Genomic DNA, 14,745 nt, shown 5'->3' with positions numbered 1-14,745 from the left:
TAGGAAAGAAAAGAAGGAAAGAAAACAAATCCCAGAAAGGATAGGCGGATAGGAGGAATGGCAAGGAGGAAATTAAAGGGAGCTAGGAAAGGAGGAAAGGAAGCTAGGGAAGGAAAGGGATCAAGGAAGGGAAGCTTAGAATGTATAGGAAGAAAGGAAATGAGGAATAAAGATAGGAAAAGAAGCGAGGAAAGGAGCTAGGAAAAAATATAAGGTCACCTTAGAAAGAAAAGGAGTTCACATGCATGTGGTAGAGATTAACTACGGCCGGTAGATGGTGATAGTTAGCTATTGGATTTAGTGAGAGGTGAGTTGTATCTGCTGAGGGGCTGCTGCTGGGGCTTGGTTTGTAGCCCTGGGTTACTTATCTCCCTGCTGGATTATAATGTATTCCTATGGAATTTTACCTAGAGTGACGTATACTGGGCAGGTTTGCTGTCCCATTCCTTAAAAGTTACAGAGTATATAATATTATCTATCATTGTAACCAGTAGACTTTAGATAACACTAAAGAAAATGTTTAAGGATTTGAATGTAAAACAAAACTTAAACGAGAGTGAAATCACTGACAAAAAAACGTAACCCGGTTAGATTTTGGAGCACTTTCTCACCACTTTCGAGTTTTTTTTAAGGACACATAAATTATATATGCCATATCTCTCCATACCACCTCAAACATTTTAAGCAGTCATTGGGCATTATATAGCAATTATTTATGGAAATACAGCCATGTGAATCCTGTCCTAATTGGTGTCATGGAACTGGTTGCTGGCCATATTGGAAAACAGCCGCCATACAGTGTAATAGATTAAATCTGCATTGTTACTATACTTAGACATGTTGTGTCATCATAAAGGAATTTTGTTCAAATGGGTTACTTACAGTACCAGTCAAAAGTTTGGACACATCTACTCATTCAAGGGTTTTTCTTTATTTTTACTATTTTATACATTGTAGACTAATAGTGAAGACATCAAAACTATGAAATAACACAAATGGAATCATGTAGTAACAAAAAAGTGTTAAACAAATCAAAGTAGCCACCCTTTGCCTTAATGACAGCTTTGCACACACTTGACATTCTCTCAACCAGCTTCATGAGGTAGTCAGCTGGAATGCATTTCAATTAACAGGTGTGCCTTGTTAAAAGTTAATTTGTGAAATTTCTTTCCTTCTTTATGCGCTTTAGCCAATCAGTTGTGTTGTGACAAGGTAGGGGTGGTATACAGAAGATAGCCCTATTTGGTAAAAGTCCATATTACGGCAAGAACAGCTGAAATAAGCAAGGAGAAACAACAGTCCATCATTACTTTAAGACATGAACGTCAGTCTATGCGGAACATTTCAAGAACTATGAATGTTTCTTCAAGTGCAGTCTCAAAAAGCATCAAGCTCTATGATGAAACTGGCTCTCATGAGGACTGCCAGAGGAAAGGAAGACCCAGCGTTACCTCTGCTGAGATTGCAGCCCAAATAAATACTTCACAGAGGTCAGAAATATCTCAACATCAACTGTTCAGAGGAGACTGTGTGAATCAGGCCTTTGTGGTTGAATTGCTGCAAAGAAATCACTACTAAAGGACACAAATAATAAGAAGAGACTTGCTTGGGCCAAGAAACACGAGCAAGGGACATTAGACCGGTGGAAATCTGTCCTTTGGTCTGATTAGGCCAAATTTGAGATTTTTTGGTTCTAACCTGTCTTTGTGAAACGCAGAGTAGGTGAATGGGTGTGTGGCTCCCACCGTGAAGCATGGAGGAGGAGGTGTGATGGTGTGGAGGTGCTTTGCTGGTGAAACTGTCTGTGATTTATTTAGAATTCAAGGCATACTTAAGCAGCATGGCTACCACAGCATTCTGCAGCGAAACACCATCCCATCTGGTTTGTGCTTAGTGTGACTATCATTTATTTTTCAACAGGACAATGACCCAAAACACACCTACAAGCTGGATAAGGTCTATTTGACCAAGGAGAGTGATGGAGTGCTGCATCAGATGACCTGGCCTCCACAATCACCCAACCTCAACCCATTTGAGATGGTTTGGGATGAGTTGGACCGTAGAGTGAAGAAAAAGCAGCTAACAAGTGCTCAGCATATGTGGGAACTCCTTTAAGACTGTTGGAAAAGCATTCGTCATGAAGCAGGTTTAGAGAATGCCAAGAGTGTGCAAAGCTGTCATCAAGGCAAAGGGTGTGTACTTTGAAGAATCTCAAATAGAAAACATATTTTGATTTGTTTAACACTTATTTGGTTACTACATGATTCCATGTGTTATTCCATAGTGTTGGTGTCTTCACTATTATTCTACAATGTAGAAAATAGTAAAAATAAAGGAAAACCCTTGAATGAGAAGGTGTGTCCCAAAAAAAAACATTTTGGGGGGGGGTGATATCCAATTGGTAGTTACAGTCTTACGGACATGGGAGAGGCGAAGGTCGAGAGCCATGCATCCTCCGAAACATTACCCCGCCAAGCCACACTGCTTCTTGACACAATGCTCGCTTAACCCGGAAGCCAACAGCACCAATGTGTCGGAGGAAACACCGTACACCTGGCTACCGTGTCAGCATGCATTACGCCCAGCCAGGGGCGAAAATCTGATATCAACTTTGGAGGGGACAATTACATAAAATTTTCTCAAGAGCAATTCTTGAGGGGGACACCAAAAGTAGTGCTGTAACACATAGCCTACGTTGTAATATGGTAAATGTATATTGAGGAACCAAAGAAATAAGGTGTTTGCCGTACTCCTAACTACCGGTACCCAAAACTACACAACTAATCACAACAGCAATACCGTTGCCTTTAACAAATCTTAGTTCAGTCACCAGTTTAAGTTGAGAGTGGGGGTATCCATGGCATTTTCCAATTATGTTCCTATTTTACAAGTAAAAAAAATTGAGAACCTTTCATAATGTTGCCAAACAAAGACTCAACAAACTTACCTGAGACTCCCTGTCTCTGCCAGTCTGTCCCTGCATATCTGTCCCCAACTCTGCTGTCTGTGTGCCATCTGTTGCCTGCTCTGCCTAATGACATCATTGTGAAACATTTCCATTAGAATTTCATTTCTTTCTTATGAACATTTTATCAACTAGTCTTTGAGATATTAGGCTACTAGGGTTCTTACTTTGCGTTTTGGTGTACTGAAAAATACTCTGATGTCCGTCTTTTTTCTGCCATTTTTCTACCTGGCTGGCTACACACACAGTATGTAGGTTATTTACAGTAGGAGATGGGCTTCTATCATCTTATCTTCTATCATTCTATATGGGCTTCGATCTAAAAGGTAGCTAGCAAATGTGAAACGGATTGCAGTGACAAGAGTTGACAGCTGTATGAGTTCACCATTTACACAACATATGCTGTAACCTTTTGTAATTTTAATCGTTTGTTTCATATTGGCTGTCTTCTAACAATAGCTGAATTAGCAAAGCTAGCGAGCACCAATTCAGTGGTGTTTGCTATAATCTTTGCTACCCGGATTAAATAAAGGTGAAATAAAATATATAAATAAAAGTTCCCTTGCGACAATTTAGCTTTTGCAACGAGACCATTAAATATATTTAAAACAATGGTAGAAGAGAGTGTAGTTCTGTTCAGTTTATCGCTAACCTTATCACAGGGACTTTGAAGCACTAACTTACATGCATGCTGATCTTGGAATAAATTGACGATAGCAAAGATTCCATCTTTGACGATGCCACAAATGGAATAGGTACTAGCTAGCTTAATAGTTAATATTTGCGCGCTAGCTCTGCATATTCAGCTAGTGTGTGTGCGCGATTGACTGGATTAACCTCACGTCAGTTACGTGCATTGAGTGCCTTTCAGACAGCAGATACGACCTCTACGTTACCTAGCAAGCTAAGGAACTGGCAGTGGATCAAACCATTGTGAGGCAAAGGGTGGGGGGGTCGCAATCTTTTGAAACTTAAAAACGTGCTATTAAGTGTCTATAATCAGCACAATTGCTTTCATTGCGTATTATTAATATTATTTAAATGACATAGTTATGTTTCAGTGATATATTGGGGGGGACAAATCATATTTTTCCCAGGATGGGGGGGTCGTGTCCCGGGTCCCCCCCGGGATTTCCGCCCCTGCGCCCAGCCCGCCACAGGAGTCACTAGAGCGCGATAGGACAAGGACAACCAGGCCGGCCAAACCCTCCCCTAACCCGAACGACGCTGGGCCAATTGTGTGCCACCTCTCCCGGTCTGCTGCGATGTGGCACCAGGTGTGTCCAGACTTTTGACTGGTATTGTATCTCCCTGCTGGATACAATGCATTCCTAAAGGGATTTTATCTATAGTGATGTGTACATGACATATTTCCTGTCAAATTTCCTCAAAGTGACACAGTATATAATATATTCTATACTGGGATGATGTATATACCTTTTTTGGAGTGTAAAATGTTATTTTGTTTTTAATACTGGCTTTTCATCATTGTTGCGATCATCAAGGTAAACGCAAAGACCATGTGGATTTGGTTATTCCCCAAACCAATACAAACATTTGAACCTACACTACATGCCAAAAGTATGTGGACAACCCTTTGAATTAGTGGATTTGGCTATTTCAGACACACCTGTTGCTGACAGGTGTATACAATCGATCACACATCCATGCAATCTCTATAGACAAACATTGGCATTAGAATGGCCCATACCGAAGACCTAAGTGACTTTCAGCATGGCACCATCATAGGATGCTACCTTTCCAACAAGTTAGTTTGTCAAATTTCTGCCCTGCTAGAACTGCCCCGGTCAACTGTAAGTGCTGTTATTGTAAAGTGGAAACATCTAAGAGCTACAACAGCTCAGCCGTGAAGTAGTAGGCCACAGAAGCTCACAGAACAGGACCACCGAGTGCTGAAGTGCGAAGCTCGTAAAAATCGTCTGTCCTCGGTTGCAACACTCACTACCGAGTTCCAAACAGCTTCTATAAGTAATGACAGCACAATAACTGTTCGTTGGGACGTTCATGAAATTGTTTTCCATGGGCGAGCAGCCGTACACAAGCCTAAGATCACTATGTGCAATGCCAAGTATCGGCTGAAGTGGTGTAAAGCTCGCTACAATTGGACTCTGGAGCAGTGGAAACGCGTTCACTGGAGTGATGAATCACGTTTCACCATCTGGCAGTCCGACAGACGAATCTGGGTTTGGTAGATACCAGGAGAACGCTACTTGCCTGAATGCATAGTGCAAACTGTGAAGTTTGGTGGAGGAAGAATAATGGTCTGGGGCTGTTTTTCATGGTTCGGACTAGGCTCCTTAGTTCCAGTAAAGGGAAATCGTAACACTACAGCATACAATGACATTCTAGATGATTCTGTGCTTCCAACTTTCTAGCAACAATTTGGTGAAGGCCCTTTCCTGTTTCAGCATGACAATGCCCCCGTGCACAAAGCGTGGTCCATTAGAAATGGTTTGTCAAGATCGGTGTGGAAGAACTTGACTGGCCTGTACAGAGCCCTGACCTCATCCACATCGAACACCTTTTGGATGAATTGGAACACCGACTGTGAGCCAGGCCTAATCGCTCAACATCAGTGCCCGACCACACTAATTCTCGTGGCTGAATGGAACGAAGTCCCTGCAGCAATGTTCCAACATCTAGTGGAAAGTCTTCCCAGAAGAGTGGAGGCTGTTTTAGCAGCAAAGGGGAGACTAGCTCCATATTAATGCCCATGATTTTGGAGTGAGATATTCAACAAGCATGGGTCCATATACATTTGGGACCATGTAGATCTGTAAGAGCAGGCAAATGCATTTTCACCATTGACCTATAGGGAGAGCTACAGGCCAACCTGAGGCTTGTTGAAATGGCACTATACATTTACATTTTAGTCATTTAGCAGACGCTCTTATCCAGAGCGACTTAAAGTAGTGAATGCATACATTTCATACATATTTTTTTCTTCTTTTTTTTCTTTTCGTACTGGTCCCCTGTGGGAATCAAACCCACAACCCTGGCGTTGCAAACACCATGCTCTACCAACTGAGCCAGGTTTTGTTCAACGTAAAATAAAAAATATACAAGTATGCCAATTTTCACGCTTCAATACCAAATCGAACAATATGGCATTTTTGGGGAGCTTATTTACTGAACTATATATATATGGTCATAGGCAATGTTTCCTCTAAACTGCGTGCAGCTCCCCGAGACTGCAATGCAGAACAAATATCAGCCAGCGAAGAGAAGCACGAGATTGAACTTCACTCAACTTTCTAGTTTCCCCCGTTAACACTATCAACGTTTCCCTTTACTGTGTGATCGAATCAACGCAATATTAGCAATTTTCAATGCAACATACCGAAACAAAATGAACTATGCAATACTTAGTATGTAAAACTATCTATGCAAGATATTTTATTGTAGGCGCAATAAAAGAAGGAGCATTGTTCACTGCAGTGATGTCAAACCAACATAGCGTTTGCTGTACCTGTAGGGAGACCATCCTTTCTAACCCCTGCCAGGAGATCTCTTAGACCTGTCTTTTCAACATGAGTACAGCATGAGGTACTTGATTTCTGTCCTGCTATTCAAAACATTCAATAAGTGCTGCATCAGAGTAAGAATGGGTTCAATCATATTCATTCCTTACATAAAGCCCTGGCCTATTATGTGCTGCCTCTATAACAACTGTTAAAAACTATGGAGTATGGCATCTAAAAAACACTTTCCCAAAGGGGTGTAATGAACTCTGTCACGCAGAAATAGGCCAGGGCTATCATGTTTTGTTTTATGTGAGGATACCTAACCCAGTGCCCACCCAAAGCTCGAACAAATATGGCCAGCACATTGTTCACAATAGCCGTGTTTTGTTAATCTTGCTCCCCCTGGAAGCCCTCGACCAGCGCTGCAGAGTAATTGAGGAGAAGACCAGCTAAATCTGGTATACGTGGTCCCGGCCGGACTCAAACCCACAACTCTGGCATTGCTAGCAACATGTTCAACCAACTGAGGTACATCTGACAAAACTAAACAAATAACAACATGGAGACATTTTTATATATCAAATCAAAGGAGATGAATACAATAGTTGACACACTTTGCAGTGTGTCAAGCAGAGAACGGTGCAATAAAGAACTCAATTATTCTGTATTATGTTAGCCATACATGTAACAAAATGAACATCTGGGGACAATACAGTTTGAGCCATTACACCGCTAAAACAACTAAGTTTTATCCCATCTCATTTCAGAAAGGGCCCTGCTGGATATATGAGCCGAGGTGGTACTCAAAACCAATATAATTAACCATAGGTTATGGGCCTAAGTTGCAAAGCGATAAGGCAATTAATAGTTCTCATCCCTTGTTTTCTTCTGTATTGAAACATTAGCTCTGTGGAGTCAACAGAGTTGCATAAGACTCCACCCAGTTCCGTATATATGGCACCAAAGTCATTTCCATGATGACTACTGTATACTCTACTCCTTCCTGTTTGAGGCATAAGACTACGTGTCCTCGCTGGGAGGGCCTCGTCAAGCTCAAACCACAGCCTGGTACAGCCCAGCTCCCCCACCTACTGAACAACAAGCTCACCCACATGCTCAGCCTGGATCACTTCCAAGAGTTCTTCAACACCATAAAGACCTCCAGTGGCACTTAACTACTGTGTTTGGAACTGTAGCCACTGTAATATATAGTTTTCTGCATCGTAGTGGCCAACTACTTGTTTTCTTTCTTGTTCTAAACAAATACCATCATGACCTCCAGTGGTGTCAGGTTACATACCAACTGCTGCTGGTCTACTGTCCATTGGTTCACCTCAGCTTATAAGAGAATAGAGTTTTACATTTAACATTGAAACCCTAAAGGACTGGTGGAGGAGTCACTCCACTTTACATCAGTTACAAAGCAATAATATCCTAATAGAGTGGAAAATTCCACAGCTAATCTTTTCATGTGTAATAACTGATAACTGATTATAAGCAGATGTTAAACACAATTAAACTGTTTGAACCTCAGAACAGCCCGCCATTAGCTTGCCAGCTTCTAAGAAATACACACAAAATGTTAAAATACAATAGGTCATGGATTTCTGCATTAAAATATCAGTCTGTTTGGCTAGGTGGCAAATGGGCCAATCAAGTACCGATCGAGCAATGTATGTTGTCCCGAGAATGGACAGTTTGATGAGCTGGTGATCCCTCTTCTCTGCGTCTGAGGGCATTGTGTACATCAACAGAGTACGGATATCATCTGCCTGAGGAAGGAGGAGGATGTGGTCAGAGGGAGAGTTACTGGTTGATAAGGGGTTTCCCTAGCCATGTGTGTCAAAATATATTTGATGGGAATTGTGAACAGACTACGTCCTTGTCAGACAGTTGTGCAACTACAAACATATAACATGCATACATTCACTATGTCTACCATTTTGATCAAAAAACTAATGAGAGCTCTCTTGTTTATGTTGAGAATCAACATATAATACTGATGGTAACACTTTTCATTTAACATCTTTGTTACGTTCCCCAGTTTCTGTGTTGTGGTTTTGTATGTGTGTTGCAGGATGGCTTCCTGAAATCCCCCCAAGCAGCTGATTGGTCGGCCCCATTGATGATTGGAGAGCTGACCCCACCCCCTCATCAGGATACAGCTGTATCCCATTAGACTCCTTCTCCAGCTATATAAGCCAGTGTTCTGTTGCTCAGAAGAGAGCTGAGGGTTATATCATATGTTGGTTGTTTCTCAGAAAGAGAGTTGGTATGTACTATGTTAGTTGTTGCTGAGAGAGCTGATTGTTATGTTCTGTGTTAGTTTGTTGCTCAGAGAGAGAGCGCTTCTTTTATGTCCCGAGTTAGTTTCTGTTGTGAAGTAGTTTGTAATATTCTGTTTCATTTGTTCCCAGAGGGGAAGGCACCTAGGGAGTGCTTAGGCAAGAGGCCCGCGGGCATACATAACCCGTAGTATTCACCGTCTATGCACACTAGGTAAGACCTGGGCGGACCACCCCTTGTATTTTGGTTAGCACACCAGGTGGTGTTAAGTAGTGGGTAGGCAGGTAAGGTAGGAGAGGGGGCTTTGATATTTACTTTCTTTGGTTCCATCCAGCCCCTTTTCCCCCAAAATTACCATGTGACGGAATAAATTCCCTGTAAACAGTACCATTCTCTGCCTTTCATCCTTACTCGCACCTACAGTCCCAAACCTCTCACTCCACGGGGAGTTGAGTTGTAGCAGGGTGTTGCGTTCCCTCTAGGAAGGTGTATGTAACAATCTTCATGTTATCTACTGTTAGCACTAGCAGAGAAAGGATGCGTTTCGTGGGCAGGTCAAGTGTGGTCTCTCTCCTGCTTCTTCATGATAGGGTCAGTTCCGTGGGCCAGCAGTAGAGCACACAGCGGATTACGGCCCTTCTGAGCCACCTCGTGGAGAGGGGTGAAGGCCCAGTTGTATGTGGGGTTCACACACACACACACTTGTTGAACCTGATCAGGAGGGCCGCAATGTCCACGTGCTGTAGAGAGGACAGGAGAGACTTGGTCATTTCTTCAAACAATCTTTAATATAGATTGCAATTGAGACTGTCAGCCCACCAGTCATGACTGACTGTTAGGCTGAGAGTCTAGCCTTTATAGATGATGCACAGTTTTTATATAGCTGATACCAAGATTGCTTAGTCAGTCATTTCTAACCTTCCCATATGCCACCTTGGTCATCTACACAGGATGGTATTTTAGTTTCCCAGATGCCAGGAAGACGAGACAATGAGGCATTGTTCAACTCTTCCAGGCTATCGCGAGTCACACACCACATCTTGTCTATAGAATGCCAGCTTTTAGGTTATCACCAACATCAATCAATTGTCAGCCTCAAGCTATCTCTAGTAGAACCCATGTCCTCAACACCCAGACTAGCTGCAGGGTGCTAGAGAGGAGTGGAGACCATAAAACACAGCATTAGCAGGACAGAAATATCTTACTGTTAAGTAAATAATTGTTACATATCCAAAAAATAAGGTGAATACATAATTTTTCCCTCACAAGTGACAGAGGAAAGGATTTAACCTAATGACTTGCCCAAAAACTGACATCCAAGCAGTTACATATCTAGGCTTTCCACAAGGTCATCTTCATCACATTGTGGGTGTTTTTCCATTGTATGTGCTGTACGGTTTTGTAAACAAAACAATCACAATGTCTTCTAAAGCCCGATGACACCTAAGCTGTTAAATATCCTAGGCCACAAGGTCACAGTGTAGGTATTCTGTATCAATGTCGAATTAACAATGGTTTAATAATCAACAAGGGCAGGCAATAGACAGGCAGGGCTCAGTAAACCAGAGGTGGGGTACCGGATGGCAGGCAGGCAGGCTCAGGGTAGGCAGTGGTCAATAATCTAGAGGTAGGGCAATGGTGCAGGTCAGGGTCAGGCAGAGTGGTCAGGCAGGCGGGCTCCGAGTCAGGACAGGCAAGGGTCAAAGAAAGAGAAACTGGGAAAAGCAGGAGCTGAGGCAAAAACGCGGTTTGCATGTAAAACATCTTCAAAAGCCTGATGTAATCTTTGAGGTGACGGACCCTGTATTAGGCAGCATTGTGCAAACGGATGAGGCCTCCTTTGTCCTGTGCGTTGATGTCAGCCCTTTGCTTCTGGAGATGCTCTGCCACCTCCAGGTTGTTGTAGCCAGCTTAGGTGGGAAACAAGAGGAATGTCAAAATAAAAAACTGTCAGTCTGCCTTACAAAAAACCTTAATGCAAGATCTTCCTGTAAAGGCCGTCAAAGTAATAAGATAGCTCCACATTTCCCAAAGTCCCAGGGTTTGATGACCTGGCTGTCATCCTTTTATGCATTTCTGTTTATGAGTAGGTGTCTAAAAGGTGTGCCGTTCACATTTGCAATGAAATTAATTGAATTAAATGTTTAAAAAAAGTCATTAGTAGTCTATTTTTATTCTGAGTTTTGTTTTCACATCCACATGAAATAGCCTAGCCTATGTTGAATAGGCGGAACTAAGCTATTCACAAGTTATAACATGGCTGATTGTGTTGTTTTCACGTAATGTCAACCAGACCTCTGAATGCAAATTATTTTAAATGATTAGTCAAAGTATGTTAACTCACGTTCATTGTCATGATCCAATTTGTGTCAGATAGAATGCACATTTCATGGAATACTAGTGCCATGATGAAGTTGCAGTTTCTGGGGAAAAGAAGGCTAGTAGTGTCGACGTCTGACACTTTGGGTTCAGATACAGTAAGTTGGTTTGGAGTGTTTGTAAGGTGTTTTAGCCATTTCCAGAATGCATCGAGTTCAATAGCAATGTTGACACAACATGGATGACAATGTCAATAACTCCAATAATCTATATATATTAAAAAAATGACATTGGATATTCTACGATTAAGGAAAGAGTGATAAAGGGTCCACATTTAAAAACCGAGGATCAACTCTTTTTAATGGTACAAAAAGTAAGTGAGTGACCAGCCACAGAAAGTTGAGTTTACAAAAAGTGTAGGTTAGAGAAATGTTACCATTCTCAATTTCACAGAAAAGGCTTTGGATGCAAGGATTGATAGTCTGACATCCAAATAGAAGTTAAAGATATGTTGAATGCAATACATTTTTATTTACAAATGATTGTAAAGTCATTATCTATTACAATCAGTGGCTAAAGTATAAATGTTGGCCCTTCCTTAGTCTACTTTGATTATGAGTTTTGTTTTCACATACACATGAAATGACCATGCATGATATTGCCTATGACATACTATACAAAACAATTATTCATGTTGAATTGGCGTAAGCTTTTTGGCTGATTGTGAAATTTTCACATAATAGCAACCAGAGCTCTATGAACGTGAATTTATTTTCATGATTAATCTAAATATTTCAGCTGACGCTATTTGTTGTAGTATATAGTACCGCACACTTATACTATCAGTGACACGTGCGTAGTAATACAGGGTTGTCATACAGTCTGAAAGTGGTTCTGGACTTGAAGCTATCGATGAATGAACATGTAATCTGAGGTAAACTAAGTAACTTAATTTGGTCCTCTGTAGCTGTTGGTAGAGCCTTGCAATGCCAGGGTAGTTTTGATTCCTGGCACCAACCATAAGTAAAAATGTATGCAAGCATGACTGTAAGTCACTTTGGATAAAAGCATCTTGTTATATTATTATTATTATTTTGTATTTAAAGTCAAGCTTCACTAGTCATCTATATACCTACCTAGTCAATGAGTCCTCCAGTCATAAGAATCCACAACATGGTCTGGTTGCAGAATTTTGTCGAGCACAAACAATCGAGTTAACATAAAAACAGCTGCCAAGCTAAAGGGGAGAGGCTATACGGACACGCCTGGTGCCCAAATTGATGACGCATGTCGAATGGATTTGGTTCAGTAAATTGTCCTGATGAACCCTTCTTAGCTAGCTAGTTTATGCTGGCTAGCCAGCAACAGCATGGTGCAATTTAAAACTTGTAAAAGAAAGTGATGTTTATTTCGATGGGCGAGGGAGAAATAACTTGCAGTATTGGTTCACCATCTAGAAGTCACACTACTGCTGCTCAAAGGGGATAATTTGCCCTGCAAGCTGGCAACACAACACGAGGCACAGTGTGTCCTTCGCTCTGGAGTCCCACTTGCCGAGCACTGCTGTCCTGCAGTAACTTAAGAGGGAAGTAACTAGATACTGTAACTAATATCAGGCCAGGGTGACAGGCAGCTAAAGCACATCTGTTGATTTTGTAGTCCGATAAGTCCCGACTTCGGCAGACAAGTTTCAAATTCTCACTGAGGTTTCTAGCCACAAGCATGAACTAGCTAGCTGGGTAGGGCTCATCAAGGCAACTGACTGAACTAATCCTGGAGAACATCACATCCATCTGAACCCAGATGTCCCACCTATCATACATGGCTGCAAAAAGATTCGATAGGCAGTCGTGCCCAGCACTACAATGACTGCTGGGCATGACAAAGTAGTTGACAGTACATCCATGGTGAAGCATCACTCACAGCATCACTACGACAGCTGCTACGCAAAGACATGTCCTGGCAATGGCAGCACGAGCTCCAGGAAGTGCTGAAGAAGCTCAAAACAGCTCTGATCCCTGCTCCAACACTAAAATTCTTTGATCCACAGAAACAACTCGTCATACAGGCCGACGCATCCAAAGACTGAGTAGGGACGTGTCTACCACAATAGGGACGACTGATCGCCTACGTGTCAATGCCCAAGTAGAAAAGGAGCTGTTAACCATTATGTTTTCTGCCAAAAGGTTCCACCAGTATGTGTATGGGGTGGAAGTGAACGTACAGTCCAACCACAAGGCGCTATAGTCCATACTCAAGAAGCCACTGGGTATAGCGCCATCCAGACTCCAGAGGAAGCTCCTCCAGCTGCAGAGGTAGGATCTGAACGTATCCTACACACCTAGGAACGACATGCTGCTCGCTGCCACGAGCGGTCGTGGGGAGTCAACACACAGAGATTGATGAAGTCACAGACGAGAAAATCATCTACACTCTGGAGGCAACAGACGCCCTTAATGAAGACATGCTGAAACAGCTCAATGAGGCAATACAGAAAGATGACACATTACAACTGCTACAAGGTCCACAGCAAAGGTTGGCCACAACAGAGAAATCAGCTCAACCCAAGACTGTATCAATACTGGTCAATCAGAGACACAGCGGCAGGACAAAACAGAGTTCTGCTTGCAGGAGACAGAATCATCCTTCCCAAAACAAGGAGAACAGTCATGCTACAGAAGCTTCACATTGCTCATCGAGGAATGCAGTGCACAAAAGCTCATGCCAGGAAACACCTGTATTGGCCTGGAATGACAAGAGACATTGAACAAATGGTTGAAATGTGCTACACATGCCAACAGTATCAGCCCAAGAATCAGAAAGAGCCCCTACTCTCACATGACATTCCAGAGCTCCCTTGGCTGAAAGTGGCTGTAGACATCTTCGAGATCAGGGGTTAGTCTTACCTGTTGATTGTTGATTACATGACGAAGTATCCTGAAGTGATGAACAGAAGACAAAACAGCACATACAGCAGAATGAATGGAGTGCTCGCTAGAAATGGCATACCAAGCACTAATGGCATACCAAGCACTAAAATTAGAAGCTTTACATCAGCCTGGGGTATTAAACTGACTCATTCAAGCCCTGGCAAAGCACAATCGAATGGACTGACTCTCCCCAGCACAGATCCTCATGGGCAGAGTACTCAGGAGCACTCTTCAACGTTCCAGCAGAGTCCACCAACATGCAATACCACACCACAAGGTATCCACACAACGCTGCAGCATGTACTGTACAAGAGCAGCAACACAATCTCTTAGAAAAAATATAAAACAATTGGAACCAAGACATAAAAATAACTGATACTGGCACATGGCATATGAGGGTGCAATGAGATAACAGATGGGTTGGATGATACTTTTCTAGTCAATCATTTTGAAAATAATTATACTTAAAACCTGTAAATCAACCAATCCTCCATCATTAACACAATGGAAAGGCCAAATGCTTTATTGTCTGAATGTTGAAAGTGTGTGGGTGACATAGAGAAATAAAATGGTGCAGTTTGAGACCATGTGACGGAAAGTGATGCGGGCGCTGGAGATGGGGTGTTAGCAGGTCTGGGCAGGGGTGATGTTGTGGATGTTTGTGTGCATCTGTATGTTGTCCTTTGTATGTGTGTTAAACCACTACTAAAACAAAGGAGCAAAACCACTCCCAGAGCTGCAACCAGGTGCTACAGTGCAC

General features: G+C 42.3%; 1 long non-coding RNA gene across 1 annotated transcript; it reads right to left on the bottom strand.

Annotated features, from left to right (window-relative positions):
- Positions 1–10,236: 10,236 nt before the first annotated feature.
- LOC123724406 (uncharacterized) lies at positions 10,237–12,285 on the bottom strand. The gene is made up of 2 exons (XR_006756939.2): positions 12,192–12,285; positions 10,237–10,646 (listed from the first exon to the last, which is right to left on the bottom strand). It is a non-coding gene; the product is annotated as an uncharacterized LOC123724406 (long non-coding RNA).
- Between the last annotated feature and the right edge of the window lie 2,460 nt (positions 12,286–14,745).

Source organism: Salmo salar, chromosome 10 (assembly GCF_965601325.2).
Source record: "Salmo salar chromosome 10, fSalSal1, whole genome shotgun sequence".
Classification (NCBI taxonomy): Eukaryota; Metazoa; Chordata; class Actinopteri; order Salmoniformes; family Salmonidae; genus Salmo; species Salmo salar.
The sequence above is the reverse complement of the archived record's forward strand: the minus strand, read 5'-3'. Positions and strand labels throughout refer to the sequence as shown.